A 17,409-nucleotide genomic window follows, 5' to 3' on the forward strand; every position below is an offset into this window, starting at 1 on the left:
TGGGAGCTATACCTCTGCCTTGGATTTTTTTTGTTCCAGATTGCATTTGGGGGTTGTTGGCTATTGGACTTGGGGAGCTGCAGTGGTTTTGTTTTCTTATTGGGCAGAGGTACTTAAGTGGCTGAATGTGTAGAGTGTAGAAGTGATTAAACTTGGTCTCAGAGAGGAGTAGGACTCCAGATCTTTGCAGAATGTCTATATTTTTGCCTCATATTTTTGGTCTGTTCCTCATAAAATGTGTGGCTTTCTGGCAAATCACTTAGGATTCAAGTCACTAAATAATGACACAAAGTTGAGTATCAGACTTCATATCATTTTGAAATTGCATGCTAACACAAATCCTGTTATTCAAGCAACTTTCTAAATTTATAAGAACAATACTATAATTTGGTACTTGTACATTATTAATGTAGAATAATATTTTCCTGTAAAATAATATATTTCCCTTTGTATTTTTCTCTCTAATTTCTGTCCCTTTCATGTCTTCATTATATTTCTGTTGTTGACTATTCACTACTGCTACTACAGTTTGGTGCTTGTGGGTTTCTAATGTAGGCAGTATCTTTCTGTATGACCAGTAATATATATATTAGAAAATATTCTCCTGTACAGTCCTCTGACTGCTCATTACTGTTTGTAGCTTACTAATGTAGATAATATTTCCTATAAGCTTAAATTCCTTTTGCTGCATCCTACATTCAGTTCCCCTCTCAATTGTATACTTCTCTTAGTCAAACAAGCACACCAAGTTTGTTGATGCAATGTTTTATTGATGTAAGAATTATGCATAAGACACAAACAACATAGTCAGTGTTTAGTTGTTTATTTTTATTCACCTTACTTTGCTCATTTTACTTGTATATTGACCAGAGCCTGATTTTGACTGCAGTGTTATCTCTGTCCCTTTTAATCCCTCCTAAAATTCGTGACTTTTGGAGAAAGGATGGTGACCAGCAAGAATAGCAAGAATTTATTTATTTTATTTATTTATTGACATTTGAATACAGGAGAACATCTGACTGGGAAGAAGTCCATTTTCAGCAGAGGCCCAGGGATAAAACCTCCAAATTGTACAAAACATTTTAAGAACAATACTTTTAAAATCTTCAAACATAAAACAAAAACAGCTGTAGTTTAAGCAATTATAACAAATTGCATGCTATAAAAACATTGGTTAAGAATCTGTACAAGATATATGACAATCATTTAATATTCAGAGAATTTTTAGATAATTCATACAGAAATTAAAGGTAAGGTAGTCTAATGCAAATAGGAATTGCTATATGAAGTGAGGGAAAACAGGCTTATGGTATATTTAGAGAGAAAGTCAGAGAAGAGAATTAGTTAGCAGTAAGGAAGTAAATGAAGAAGGGAGAGTAAGGAGGTGCAAGGATTAAAGAGGTACCTTTTCTCATTTAGGAATATAATTTATCCTGGTATTGAGCAAGAACAAATCCGGAGTTTAGTTAAGAAGTCTTTCAGAGTGGTTTTGAAGGATGGGAGGGAGTGTATAGACCTGAAGGATACAGGTAAGGAGTTCCAGGCCTTATCAACCTTGTACAAATACAGACAATGCCCAGCAGATTTCCTAGGTTTGTAGACAGACAGGAGTTTTTGGTCACTGGATTGCAATGACTAACTGGGAACATAGTTTTGTAGAATGTTAGTGCTGGACAGGAAGATGGATGCTGGATAATTTTATAGGTGCTAAGAAGTTGTATATATGTTAGTTGATGTGGCAGTTCTAAGCAATTTAGGCTTTTCAGTGGTATACAGTGGTGGGGATTGTTATTTCAGAAAATGTATACTAATTCACATTGTCTATTCTGTCAATGTCTTAAGTTAATAGTAAGAATATTTTAAGTGTCCCTGATTATTTTTGAATTTGTCCCTAATTTGTTGAGAGCTAGGCTGGTAACCTTTGGAGAAAAGGTGGTACATTACATATAATAAATATGGCAAGTTATAGACTTCTTTTATTTCAGAAAGTGTATGTTACTTCACATTCTCATATTCTGTCTTATTCTATCAATGTCCCAAGGTAATGTTAACAATATTTTAAAAATGTCCCTGATTAATTCTTGATTTGTCACTGATTCTGCTCTGATTTGTCCTTGATTGGATGAGTTAATGTATTTAGTTGGGAGAAGATGTGGAGAGGAAGGAAAGCAGGTGCTGAAGAGTATGTTGTTTTTTCAATAGTTGCTCTTGACCATAAAACTGTTCATAAGCCTGTATGTAGGTCACGCATGCTAGCGTGTTCATTTTTTGGGTAGCACAGTGCACTATAGATTGATATTCCTGTTCACATTTTACTTGTGTCATACAGCTGTAGTAGTCCCCTCCAGAAGGGCATTCAAACCACGGACCCTGGTAACTACAGGCCGATAAGCCTCACTAGCCTCATATGTACGGTAATGGACTTTATAAACAAGGATATTGGTAGCCTGCAATCCCTTAGCTGTAACCAATCTGGCTTTGTTAAAGTCTGTTCCTACCTACTTAAATCTGGTTGACTTCATTGAAAGAGTCACTGAGGCACTAGACATAGGCAGATTGGTGCACATCACCTGCCTGTACTAGTAAAAAGCCTTTAACATTATGTCACATTCTGGAATCATTGATAAATTAACTCATGTATAAATAAATTCCTATGCAACTTGTTGGATATTGAACTGGTTAACTGAGAGAGCTATTTTATTATGGTAAGTAGCATGCTTCCCCCAAAAGGTTGATTAACAGAGCTTTCCCTCATGGGTCAGTTCTTGGACTGCTCTCTGGATTATACTTCACTTATGTTAAGGCTGACATCAAGGGTCTCTGGCTGTCCAAGTTTGCAAACATGTAGCTGTCATTGACACCCCAAATGACATTTATACCCTCCAAGAGGGCCTAACATGCAAATTCATGGTACCTGGATCATAGACTAAAGTACGATGCAAAAAAATGTAGCACTCTACTCTTTATCAAAATAAGAACACTCCTGCAACTACCACATAAATGGCACCATCCTCACAAAACTGATACTGTCATCAGAGAAGTGAGCACATTTGTAAGCAACAATCTGCTTTTTGACCATTACATTTCAATTGTAATTAGAGAATCTTTTTGTGTAGCTCAGTTAATCAATAACATATTTCCTTCATTCCAAGGACTTTACAGTCCTCATCTTCTCTGTCCTTACTAGATTTATAACTAATTATAATGCTCCTTTGGCAAGTATCTATCCAACCACATAGTTCAACCAGGCAAAAAAAATTCTCACCATAAAAAAATCTCAGGTATGTGCACCCTTAGCTAAACAGAATATCTAAAAGCTTTCTCTTCTTGTTGTCTTACTGACATCTATGAGGCAATCTCTACCAAGCCTGCAGGGTGGCAAATGATGCTGAATTGCTTGACCTATTGCATGTTCATGAAACTGTAAACATCACAAATACCTGCTAAGTGGGCTTTATATGCTTACTGGAATATAAACAGGGCCTGCTGGTGAGACATTTACCTCTCCCAAAGGATCCCCCACCACTTATCAAATAAAGCAAATATTTTGCCCTTTTTAATTCTAATTTATCTGTTTGGTTAAGTAGCCATAAAATCAGCCTCAGTTACACCCGTCAGTCCCTTATGGTCAGGTGTAGTAAGTAAACTGCAATGGCTAGACTGCTAATGATCTTTGCAATTGTTTACCTAGCACAAATGAAACTATGAGCATATAAAAAACTTCTGGAAAAGAACAGCCACATCTATATAGACCATATATTAAGGGTACATTGTTATATCAGAGATGATCAGTCCCTTCACATGCCACCAGACCAGTGACAATAGTAGATAAAGAATAGCCACTGTATTAAAATGTGGAGATGACTGTGGTCCATGCAATGCCACCTGGACTTAGATTACTGCTTGAGCTGGTGTTTTGCTATAGTCAAAAAGCTGGTGTACCCAGGGTGATGACCGCAGAGATGCTGACTCCATAGCTAGATCATTCGTCTCCACCCTGGACCATAGACCCAGTGAGAGGTCAACAGCTCCCCCTAACCACTGCTGTATGTGTCCCAGATTTTTTGTGTGTGCAGTTGACCTCAGCATATAGTGTCATCCTCAGAGTCACCAATACCGGTTCATAATCCTTTGTATATTCTCTCCACTGTGACATCTATCTCATGTGTGCACACACTGTATCTGTTGGCCTATCACATCCTATTGTTGATACATGTGGCATCTTTTTGCTGTACCCTACATTCAGTTCTCCTCCCACTTGCCTCCCCATCTGTTTCCTGTATCTCCTATTCTCCAAAATAAATAGATTATCTCATTAAAACTGTCTTACTGCATGTACATCTCCACCCTGTTGTTTATGTTTCCCCCATATAACTTGTGTGCTTCTCTCCTTACTTCATGCATCCCCCTTTTCAACCTAACCTGCCAGCTCCCCATCTCTCCTGATTATGTTGGTGTCAACTACTTTTATTATGGTACTCTTCTCCCTCACACCATATAACTATAATGCCGTTGGTGCATTCTTTTGGTGTATAAATCCTGTATTTGTTTTTTTTTTTATCTCATCCATGTTCAATATTGTGATATTGTGGGTTTTCTAACATATACTGTGAGGATATCTCAGCAGAATTTCATGGTGAATTATACTGAGTTCTAATTTGTGCCACACAATAGCCGTCCTGCTTGCCAGTAAACTTTGTGTTGCCCTGCTATGAGTATACTGGTTATAGATGTTGGCAGTTTTTTTTCCATATGTGGCATTTTATCTGGATTTATATTAGTATATCAAAAGGACTAAATAGCGAAAGCTATTTAGTCGATCTGATACTGTCGAAATGGCAAAATAGCGAAGACATGGAGCATCGAATTTTTCCCCAGGGAAAAAATTCAGTGGGCTGTCTTCGGGAATTTACCATTTCCTCCACTATGGTGCAATCTCAGAGTTGGTATATTTAAGTAAGGGGTTGTGGGGGGGTGAAGCCCCCCCACTTATCTTTGTGTTTAAGTTTTTTTTTTTTTTTTTTTTTTGCAGAGCAGAGAAGTTTTTCCCTGGGAAAAAAATTGCTGTTCCATTTGTTCGATATTTTGTGGTTTAGACATTATCGGTACGATGAAATAACATTCACTATTTTCATCATACAATAAGGTAATATAGAAGCTTTTATCAGGCATAAGTGGAGGCAACAGTAATCCTATATGAATGAATATGTTGCTAGCAATGATGCCATAGTACACTATATACCAATAATACGTGTTTGTTACTGTCTGTCTGGTATGAGTGCTGACTTTATAAGCTGTGGAGGAGCACCTTTATATAGTGACTACCATTCCATGCAGTTGTTCCAGTGACAATGGTGGTAAAGCTGTGTTCCTATTCCATGCCCCCCATCAGTGGCTGCCCTTCATCATAGGATACTCTGTGGACATCCACAATCATCAATCACTCATTATACTGTGGACATCCACAATCATCAGTCACTCATTATACTGTGGACATCACAATCATCAATCACTGATTATACTGCTCTTTTGATGATGCTACTAACATTCAGTATTCAGTATAGTGCCTCACTTGGTCTTCCAGAAGTTTATTTCTGTGTGTTGTCTGAGACTACATTTGAGTTCCACCCATGAGCTTATCATTTAGAAAGGGGCATTCCATCTATGAAAATCCTCAAACTAGTTCAGGTTGTAAAACATCAGGATCACCTCTTCTCCTGTATATGCCACACAAATCCCTGTATCATTCAATGACTGAGCCAGCAACTTGGATATGTGTTTCTCATATCAGCACCATTGCTATAACATCAGAAGGTGTCTTTTAGATGGTTATTTGTTATCCTTTGAAGAGCAGATGGCCTGGTCTCTGGAGCTCATAGACCATTATGCTTCTTTTCTGCTCATGCAGCAGTGTACATGGACATTTCTAGCTTGCAGTACTATCTGCTCTTAGCATACCATGTTACCATGGTTGTTGTCCCACAGATGAACTGTATGTCCTGCCCTTTACACACAATCTGTGCTCCCTGGAGTATTAACCACCACATTCCTGGCCAGTGGGAGGCCTACATGCATTTATTTTGCAACCTATGGGACTGTTGTTCCTACCTGTACTGTGTTTACATGCTTATTCTGCATTAGAACTCTCCCTTCTCTTCACCAAGTTACTTGCAAATCATGTGTTTAGTATGCTTTTTTTCCCTTGTGAACTCTTTGTATGTTGTTTCATTGAAATTCATTGGGGTGATTGACAGTGGCTTGTGCATGCCTCATCTAATGTTTCTTCTTCTTATAATACAATATTATGATGCTGTCACTATGTGCTACAGTATCCTGTGTGCAGGTTGTCTCCTGTTTTTTTTTTTGAGCCTCTTCACTTTGTTTCTTCCTTCCACCTTAACATTTTCTTTGAATACATACTGTTATTCTTTTGGGCTCCTTCTGCTTCTTTAGATATGATTTTTTTGGTGTACCACATGATTCTTAATCATCATAAAAAAACTGCAATAAAAAATTTAATTTCAAAATTTGCTGTTACACTGTTGAAGCATTTTTGCAGGATGGGCTTCAATCCCTCCTGCAGTCTTGATATTAATGCCCCCCCTGCTAATTATATATACTAACTTTGAGATCATTGTACCTTCTAAATGGAGTACTCCATGGTACCATAGTCTCAGACAGAACATATATCCCCCCATTCATGTTTCTAACACAAACATTCTGCAGATCACAATGACAGTCTCTCAATTTCAACAGCTACCCTCATTGCACAGTATACAGAGTTTGGTACAGTCCTTGTGCTGAATTGCACAGCATACAGAGATCAGTATAGCTCACGTGTTACATGTTTTTACAGTTTTTTTATGTGGCCCATGGTCATGAAAAAGGTCTGTGATGTTGATATTAAATAAGCAGATAAAGGTACTGATATCACATGGTTAAGAATGAAAGATAATTAATACGTAGGTCACTAACTTCCCCTGTTCCTTGTATTTTTTTATGAAATGGTTTCTGATAATGAGATATTTTTTCTATGTACTTTTTGCCTCCCACTCTGCCAATTATCAGCTTTGCCTCAATAGGTCTTGGATCCATTTGTTCCCTTAACAGTGATAATGTGATCACTGTTTTGGGGGAGGACTGACAATATGGTACCATTACCCAGGCAGACATGAAGGTTGTTTGTATCCTGGTCACCCACAGACCATAAGATATCCTTGCAGCCAACTGCCATTGAATGGCTAAACTTGTCCCCATCCCTTGGACACTGGACATTTTTTAATTAAGCTCTAACTCCACTCATGGTGTCTGACATGAGCATCACTGCATGACCCTTTTACAGCCATACATGCTCAAGCATGCTCCCACACATATGCAGAGAGAGAATTTCCATCACTGGTTTGGGAACACCAAGCCCATGTCCATATTTTCTAGTTGTCTACTGAGCTGAGTCAATAACCACACAGTATTGCCTTTTCAACCCTTTATTAACAATGCTACTAACAACCATTAAAGATGTCACAGTAAATTCACATGTAACATAATCAAGCATAACCATTAACTATTAACTCTTAAGCCAGTTGGTGTGACCAAGCCTGCTCTGGCTGACCTCTACAGGACCAGGTGTGTGATCCAAGCTTCCTCAGACCTGATGAAAAACCCTTTTAATTCTTCCTTTATGAGCTAAATAGTTCTTGATATGGCCACTGGTCAAACTGAGGCCAACAGAAGAGTTTAGCCTGCTAAGCATCAATAGGGGAAAACAAGGGGGAATGAAGCCATAAGGCCACCACCAGCCCTGCATGTCCCATGTCATTCCCCGCCTAGCGGGCCTTAAAATCAGAAACCCAAGGCCATCAAAAGAGAATCAGGTTAATTCTTGAAGTATTCATCAATGGCCATAACAATGTCTAACTTAAACAAATCAAAACTGTTCAAATGCAGATTGTCTCTGTCTTAAAAATCAGAGTCCAATCTGTTGAAATCTTTGTGGTACATTATTTGGAATTGTATCTGTCTTGCCACCCATGTAACTCTGTGATTAATGAACCTAGACATCTCAGTTGCACTGGACCTCCTAGCTCCTTCCCAGTGGATTCTTGTTATGATGGATGACCAAAACAAAACCAAGTTATAGCTAACGTAGCCTGTGCATATCAGAAAGTATCCTGGCAAAGAGAATTTTCTTAGGAGCCTGGGTCAGGTCATTACCCATGAGGTGGATTACCAAAACCTTGGGCAAGGCTTCCACTGCTGTGAGTTGACACCAGATTTCCCAAAAAATTGAAGGCAAGAAAAGCCAAATGAGTGAACTATCCACTTGTTAAGGTCAAATAAACCTGACTGTTCAGACAGGTGGACCAAAGCTTGGATTATGGCTGTCTTTATGAAAGAATGCCCCAACAGCCAGATAACCTCTTTTCCTGAAAAAAAAATAAAATGAATGCCTGATGTATGACAAAAAGACATTAGGCACCCAGCTTCTTGTGTTACGCATGACCTTACAGAATGCTCCTCCATGGCTAAGTCAGAGGTGCATCCTATTCTAAAAGAATGAAATGAATACCCTCACAGATATATCCCTTGTTCCTCAATGGCTTTTCTCAGTATTAGGAAAACCTCCCCTAAGCTAAGTGCCTTGCTACCCACCTGTGCAAAAACCAGGTCCCACCTAATACTCTTGGGAGTGAACCTGTGCAGCAATCTGAACCAGTGAACTGTGCAAATGACTATCCCTTTTACCTTGTCTAGCTGAACCTGGTGCCCTTTTCTCGATTGACCCATCTTGAATTTTTTTACCGATATCAGAATAAATTCCTTGTAAATAATGAAGTCCTCCCAACAAAGAGAGTTTAGTAATTCACTAGCATGGAAGGCAACCTCATATAATAACATGAACAGATCAGCTAATGTAGCAAAGATGTTGTGCCCCTTTGTTCTGCATACTTGCTCAGCTGGCAAAACCTGGTGACCTGAAAACAGGAAAGACTATCAGCTATAGGGTTCTGTTGGTCATGCACATGTACACTAGAGAAAGAAATATTCATTTTTAACCTCAACAAAACTAACAGCCTGATAACAGAGTGCACCTAATTGGACTTAGAGGACTGCTTGTTGATGGCACGGACAACTGAAGCATTGCTTGAGTGAAGGACTACTCTACTGTTACATAACTTGTTCTTCCACACCATCACAACCACCCAGATAGGGAAAATTTCCAGGAAAGTAATATCACCCCTCCTTTGTTCTGGCCAAGATTCCAGTCATTTTTCCGAAAAATCACTGCCTTGTAAATACCCTCTCATACCGGACCCCCTGCCACATCTGTAAAAAGGTTAATGCCACTGGAAGAAATCACTGAGGCTCTCAAAATGGCAACCCATTGAATTGGTTCAGAAACATAAACCAGAGCTGGAAGTCTTTCTTGACTCTTCTGGTCCAATGGATGTAAGGATGTTTGGTTTTATCTCCTTTCAACAAGTCAGAAATGGACCGGAGAAAAAGTTCTGCCTGGGGAGACTGCCCTGAAGGCAAAGTTCAGCAACCCATTAAGCTGCATAACTTCCCGTGTGTGAGCTTTGTTAACTTTCAAAAATCTCCAAAGTAAATGCCAGACTTACTGCAATTTATTCAATGAAAGTTTAAACAAGTTATCGATTGCATCAACTTCCAGTCCCAAGAAGGTCAAGGCTGTACTCAACTCTTCTGTCTTGTCATTGGCCAAAGGTACTCCTAAATTAGTGCAGTGCTCTTTAAAGGCTGACATGCCCTGGACAGCCCCTTCAAAACCCTCTGCTACTATCAGGAAATCATACAGGTAGTGGACTGCTGACTAAAGAGGTGCTCTGTGTTGCCAACACCAATGCAAGGCCAGGCTGAGTAGTTCAAAGGTAGTACAAGCCACAGAGCATCACATGGGCATAGTGATGTCAAAAAAGAATTTCCCCTCACAATGAAATCCTAAATAATGCCAGTCTTCCTATCTTATGGGAAGACACTGAAACGTAGACTGATTGTCCACCTTGCAAAGCCAGGGGTCAGAATAACTCAAAATGACCTATACCGCCTGATCCAGGGAAGTGTAGCATACCTTGGCCTGATCTTTGTCAATAGAAATCATTGCCTGATACACCCATGAGGTGTGACAGATGGTGAATAAGTTTGAATTCACCATCCTGGTTCTTAGGAATGAGACTGATGGGGGAAGTTTTAAAAGCAGGCCGGAGGGGGGGGGGTGAAAAAAGGGCCAATTAGTCTATTTGCTGCTTGTTCTTCCTTGATTAACTTAACTGCAATTTCTTCATGCCCTTTAATGGATGAAAATATTTCTAACTAGCTTGGAATTTAAAGGTGCTGAGGAGCCAATCCTAAACCCTTTGAAGAAACCTTCAAGAAGAGCAGCTGCTGCCTTTTGGTCAAAATAAACAGTCAGGAGCTGGGTCAATTTATACAGATGGACTGGGGGGTGGGACTGATACAAAATGCTCAAAACCCCTGCCATAATCCCCTCTGTGGCCAAATAAAGGCTGCTTAATTCTAGGAGAAGTATTCCATTCCCCCAAGCCCATCATTTAATTTGGTTGAATAAATGCCAGATCTGGTCCTACCAACTAATCCCCAGCAACCGACTGACCTTTCTCATGTCCTAAACACAAATGGATGAACTTGCAGCCTGGCCAAATGCACTTTCTGTGATTAAAGGCCTAGCAAAACTTTGTTTCCCCATTATTACTTACCTCACCATCAATCTTGGTGGTGGCCGGCTTATCTAACATGGCACTTTACCAAATGTCAGGGTGTGTTAGATCCCACCTGATTGTCTTGTCTATGGCGAATAGCTTCAGGAGGCTCTAATCATAATTTGCCCAGCTTGAACCCTCTATGACATGATGCACCATCCTGATAGCCACAAAGTAAGCTAGTATGGGTGGAGGGTGGCTAGGATCCTTTTATATAACCATTACCATGAACACCACAAAACCTAGTGACCAAGTATCCTAGTCTTTAACTGCTGCTCTGGCTGAGGCCTTTTTCCCAATGGCTGCCAATATTGCCATCAAGTCCTTTTTAGAAGAATTGTCAGCATCCAAAAGGTGCTTAATTTCCTCAGTGTCTGCTAGGTCAAATATCTCAATAAATTCCCCTTTGATGATCTTCTCTTTAACTCTGATGAGGATGTGTGCAGTGATGTGAGACCCAGGGGACTTGGAAACTGAAAGGTTCAACGTAGTCATGAGGTTCAAAAATTGGGGAACACAACTATCCAGATGAGGAGGGTCATCACTCAAAGCACTGAGCTCCTCAGACTCACTCTGCGAGCTGGGTATTGATGGGGGGTGCAACCTGCCCAAAATCTGACCCTCTTTATTCACTGTGAACAACAGCTGTTGAGCACCAATATTCCACTCCAAGATTAAGTCAAACAGTCTAACCCTCCCCTCTTCTGGCAATGAACTGATGAACTCATCCAAACATTCCTCTGGGTACTGACCTCTGTCATTAAACCATGCCCCTGCTGTCCCCTGAATCATTACCTTTACTTTCCCATAATGCTTCAGGCAGGAGTGGAGGGGTGACCCTTGGACCTGGGGTATCTCTTTTGTTTTTCCTTCTAGCCTTCTTGCCCAGATCAGACCTGTCTGCTGACTCCTTCTTAGATCTCACCACCAGTCTTTTCCTGGAGTTTTGTCCTTGTTCTATTGCTTATGCACCTTCTAAGTCAGACAGCAAACCTCTGAACCTTTTGAGATAGACACAGCCACCTATCCTAGTCTGGACCAGGGTGGAACCTAAAAAACAGAGCAACTTAGTAAAGTAACAAAAAATGTTTGACAGCTGTAGAAAATCCAGAACTCTGAAAAGTGCCAATACCCTGTATCCTGGATGTCCTGCTGCTGTGGAGTTCTAGAATATAAAGCCTTTACATGCTGAAAACCTTAAATATATCCATGCCTGCCTTGGCTAAAATATTCCATCATGCCTGCCGTGACTAAAATATTCCACTGTAAAGGAGAATGAAATGCTGTTGTGGGGGTTCTGGAATGCCTGCACCTTTCTCAAACTACACATGCTCACAGCAACAAGTTCCATTGCACTGCGACCTTTGATCCCCAGCTAACAGAGGAAATCAGTCCACTATAAAAACAGCCTACAAGACAGACTGGCCACAAACTAAACTGAACTAAAATCTTCTAGATGCCATCTACAGAAATAACTGACTCCCCACAGACACCATTTCCCCACACCAGTGAGCATATCCCCAGATCTGCAACCTTCAGCCATAAACACACATAAAAAATAACATACCTCATTCCTATTACCTCAACCCGTGGATAGGTATACAACTGAAAACCACTCTAAAGCAGATAACTACTCATGAATTCATTTACTGAAATAAACTTACCTGCTGCTATTCCAACAGCAATGACAACTATAGAACAAGGTTGCTGTTAAAATACAAAACATAACAGATCTTTACAAACACATCCTGCTGACAATCCGTCCCAGAAGAAGCAAGCCTGCTGCCTAAGTGTATACAAGCACTGGCATGCTGTACATCCAAAGTAGCATTGTTCTTGACGTCAGTTATAGGAACAGTCCTTGAGTTTCCAGAATTAAATAAATTCTAACTTAATATGTTACATAAAAGAGTTACTTTGCCTCCAAAAAATTTACTGCAGTATTGAATGCCATGAGTAATTCAAATTGTGCATGCTTATCCAGCAAAACTGTGTAACTGATATCTGCAAAGTACCTATGTTGAGTACCATTGTTGCCAATACACTATAATACAACGTTGTAACAAATTCAACCAATTCTTTTAAGCAAGCATGTTTCACATACTTCCAGGAATGATGCAAACTGCAACCCACACCCAATACCAAGATTCATATACCCTGGTAAATAAACAATGTAAAAAAAAAAAAAACATACAAAAACTCAAAAAAATTAGTGGGCTGAACCACAAAACACTTGTAACATTGCTAAAAAGGAAAGGTGCAAATAACAGACTTGGTATAGCATACTTGTTCTATGAATAAAATGCTAAAATTCCATATCTGACCCTACTCAGTGCCTCAACCCACCCATCTGCCAGGGAACCAAAACCCTAAATGAACAGCCCACAGATACTAGGCAAAACCCAGATGTTTCAGAAACAAGCATTTCTCACAGTGGAAGTCGGCCGTTATGTCTGAATGAAAGAGATGGGACTTTCACTATAGTTTGCGGTTCCGGTGAAGCGGATTTGATTAACAACTTGTTTTCCACCAGTTCTAATCCATTTTCGATGTTAAAGAAGGTGTGAGTTCCCTTCAAGTAAGTGACAATGATGCTTGTAATGAGGATCAAGATTTTGCATTGTGCAAAGATAACATTTTTAAACTAGAACGGTTAGCTACCAAGATAGCGTCCTTGCAGCTTGAAATTCTGTATTTTAAAGAAAACATTAGGCCTGGCTGTGTTCCACAAGGTCTAAGGGTTTTCAAGTTTCCTAACTGTGTTAAACCAGGTGATGCTTTATATAAAGAGCTAGTGGACATGTTTAATGTGATTGGTATTTCTCTTATGAAGTCCTTGATAGCACAATATACTAAAGATATTTCTGCAATGAAAGACGAACTGGAGACTTTAGACAGAAATATCAAGTCTTCCTCTAGCTTTTCTTGCTTCAATACTTTGTATTGCAGCATTGGTGTCAAGGTTGACAGACACAAAGCATCAATAGTGGTTAGGAAACAAGGTAAGCTTATTAGAGATTTACAGGCTTACTCTAATGGGTCAGCGTATCCGCTTAAATTCAGCTACAATGTTCAAGGTGGGAAATATTTTCCATTTATAACTACTAAGACTGTTGTCATTACCACTGACAACAGTAATAATAATTCAAGTGCAGTGGTTGACAATTCTGACTGTTCTGACAATACTGGTGATGCCAATACTAACAGCCATTCTGCACAGGTGCCCATTAACAACAAAGGAAACAGCAGTAATGATTTGGGTCCTTTTTTAGTGGACTCCACAGGGAACAAAAAGACTCCCAAGTGGACACAACAAGTGAATAACAAGAACAACGTGAAAGGGAGGAATCGGAGAAAGAACTGACTTTTGACATAGAAGTACTGAATTTGGTGATAAACCAGACAAGTTATTTCTGTTTTGAAAAAGGGCTTTTCTTTTGTTCCCACTAATGCTGTGAATATTCCTAGATTAATTGTGGATTTTAGATTACACCTCAGGAAATTGAATTTAAGTTGTATTTTTGATAACATTCCTAATGTTCAAACTGTAACAAGTGTGTTTAAAAAGAACAGTACTTATAATATAGCTTTGAATTCCACTATTCAAATGTTTGGTACACTTTGTGAGAAACAGTTTAGAACTATTAAAAAAATAGTTTTTGATTCTAATTTACCTGAGGGTGAAAGAAGGGCTCTGTTTAACTTAAGTAACAACAATGAAGTTAGAGTTATGAAGGCAGATAAAGGGGGTTCACTAGTAGTTATGAAGACTACATCTTATGAACAAGCTATGCTTACTTTACTTAGTGATGACAACTGTTACAAGACAGTCAGTAGTGAATATATCCTTAATTGTTTTAGGAATTTGGACACTATTTTATTTGACTTGTTTTGTGAGGGTAGTATAGATTTTGACACGTATAGGTTTTTACAAGTGGAATACCCCAAAATGGCTGTGCTGTTTGGTATTCCCAAAGTACACAAAAGTCGTACTTGTCCCCCTTTTAGGCCTATAGTGTTTGCATCTTACTCTAAGACAGAACCCATTTCTGTTTGGCTTGATAGCATCTTAAATCCTTTTATTCAAGAATCTAAGTTTTATTTAAGGGATTCTTGGCATTTACTAGAACTGTTAAATGAACTTAAAGTTGTAGATGTTTTTTCTTCTACTTCTTTTTTTTTTTTTTGCAAGTTTGGATGTGACCTCATTATACACTAGTATTGACCAGGAGGTTGGTTTGGAATACTTGAGGGAATATCTAACTGAGTATACAGTTCTTGAAAATGTTATGGTCAATACTGCTTGCACCCTCATGGAATTAGTTCTTACTAATAATTTCTTTAAATTTGGTAAGAGTTTCTTTCAGCAGGCATCTGGAGTGGCTATGGGGTCAAGAGTAGCACCTTCATTTGCCAACATTGTCATGGCCCTTTGGGAATTGAAGCATCTTTATGTGTCGCCTTTTGTAGAAAACATTTTGTTTTATAGGTGATACATAGATGATTTAATTTTTCTTTGGAAGGGCAGTTATGACAGCTTTTTACTCTTTGTTGAGCATCTCAATCACAGCACTACTTTTTTGAGGTTCACTATTGGCAGTTTTGGGGACTCCATAGATTTCTTTGATTTACATCTTACTTTTGACATCAACATCTTGCATTTTCAGAGTAAGATTTTCAGAAAGAACACCTTTGTCAAGCAATACTTACATCGTGAAAGTTTACATCCTGACCATATGAAAAGTGGGGTTGTTAAAGGTCAGTTTATACGACTCAGCTGATTGACTACTGAACATTCAGTTTTTTTAGAAGAAGTGGATAAATTGTTAAGTTTTTTCAACATAGAGGTTATGATTTGGATTGGCTTCACAGGATTGTTCAGGAAGTCACACAACTTTGGGTCACTTCTGCACGTCCGATTTTGGACAACAATGTCATTTGTAAGGTTACATCTTATGGTGCCACGAATGGTGGCTATAAGAATTTTAGGTTAGCTTTTCCCATACCTATTTGCAATGAAATGAGTACAATAAGAAAGATCCTTTTGGAACACTGGAAGGTAATCATGGGGAATGTTGAATTAGTCAAGATTTTAGGTGACAAACCATTGTTTTGTTACAAAAAGGTAACTAGCATCAAGCACGTTTTAGAATGCAAGAAAAATCAGAGCACAAGTTCAGTAGTTAGTTCTGTAGGAAGTTTTTCATGTGGCAAATGTAAACAGTGTAGATACATAAGTAACATGTCCAGTTTACATTTCAAACATCTAAAAAGAAAGTTTGTAGCTAGAGGGCATTACTGTTGCAACACGACCAGTGTGGTATATTGTGCAACATGTGATACATGCCAAAAGTTCTATGTTGGGAAAACCATTAGAGCATTAAATAAAAGAATTTATGAGCATAGTTTAGCTATAAGAAAGAAGGATGTCAGCAACGCTCTGGCTGTTCATGCCTCAGAATGTGTATTGTTTAAGAAATTTTCTTTCTTTGTCTTGGAAAGGATTAACACTGACTTGTTTTCTGGTGATTACAAGACACTTCTTGAGAGTAAAGAAAGTTTGTGGCAGATATTATTATTAGCTGATGAAACTTCAGGCCTTAATGGCGCAGTTAACATGAAATGTTTTCTGCAAATGGCTAGGATTAAATAATTTTATAAATGTATAGTTTTTTTATTATAATAACATTTAAATATTTCATTAGATATTATTATGGTAATAATACATATCAAATATTAGTTTAATTTAACAATTTAATTGTTTTTAGGCAGTTTAAGGTTTTTTAAAATGAAAGTCGTGATTTGATATCAAATGGTATTTAAACAGTTCGTAATTAATGGAGAGTTTGTTCTGATGAAGCTCAGGTACATTAAAGTGAGTGAAAGCGCTTAACTAAAGTTACTTTGGCAGTCCTGTGGTGGGATTTATTGTCTCTATTTCTTCGTTTTGGTTCATAGGTTCATAGATTGGTACTAGGCTATCAACCCTAGGGCCTAAACAAGCCTAGCCATATCAATTCCCTGGCTATTTCTTCCCACACTATTTACTTTTTTCATCTTGTTTTAAAACCCAGATGTCCTCCAAAAATATCTGTAGACATGCATCCACCCTTATAATATCTCCATCCAAACTAAATAGCAATGTATTGCTGCTGTATTTTTTTTTATATTTAGTATAGCTTCTTTCTTTTTTTATGATATATATATATATATATATATATATATATATATATATATATATATATAATCTCGAATTGCTGAAAGCTCGAAATTCATAAGCTCGAGCCCAGAAATTCGAGTTTTCAGCAACTCGAAATTCTAAAGTGTATGTAAAAGACATTCAGAAATGTCTTTACAATGTTTTGTAGGGTGGCTGTGCCCCCCACACCCCCCTACTTAAATATACCAACTCCGAGATAGCACTACAATGGGGATGAGGGAAATCTCACATTCCGCGCTGTATGAAGAAGCGCACAACGGGATAATTTCCATTCCTCCGCTATAGCTACATACAACTGCATGGATCCCTTTCTACTATTCAAACATCATATTTCATTTTTGTCAGATGAAAATCGGGAAACAAAATAACTGAATGGTGAATTTTTCCTAGTGCAAGTAAACACTTGCTCAATATGACCTTTTCTACACTGTAGTGTGATGTTGGTATATA

The sequence above is a fragment of the Protopterus annectens genome, chromosome 3.part0, assembly GCF_019279795.1.
Source record: "Protopterus annectens isolate FY-2018-M chromosome 3.part0, PAN1.0, whole genome shotgun sequence".
NCBI lineage: Eukaryota > Metazoa > Chordata > Ceratodontiformes > Protopteridae > Protopterus > Protopterus annectens.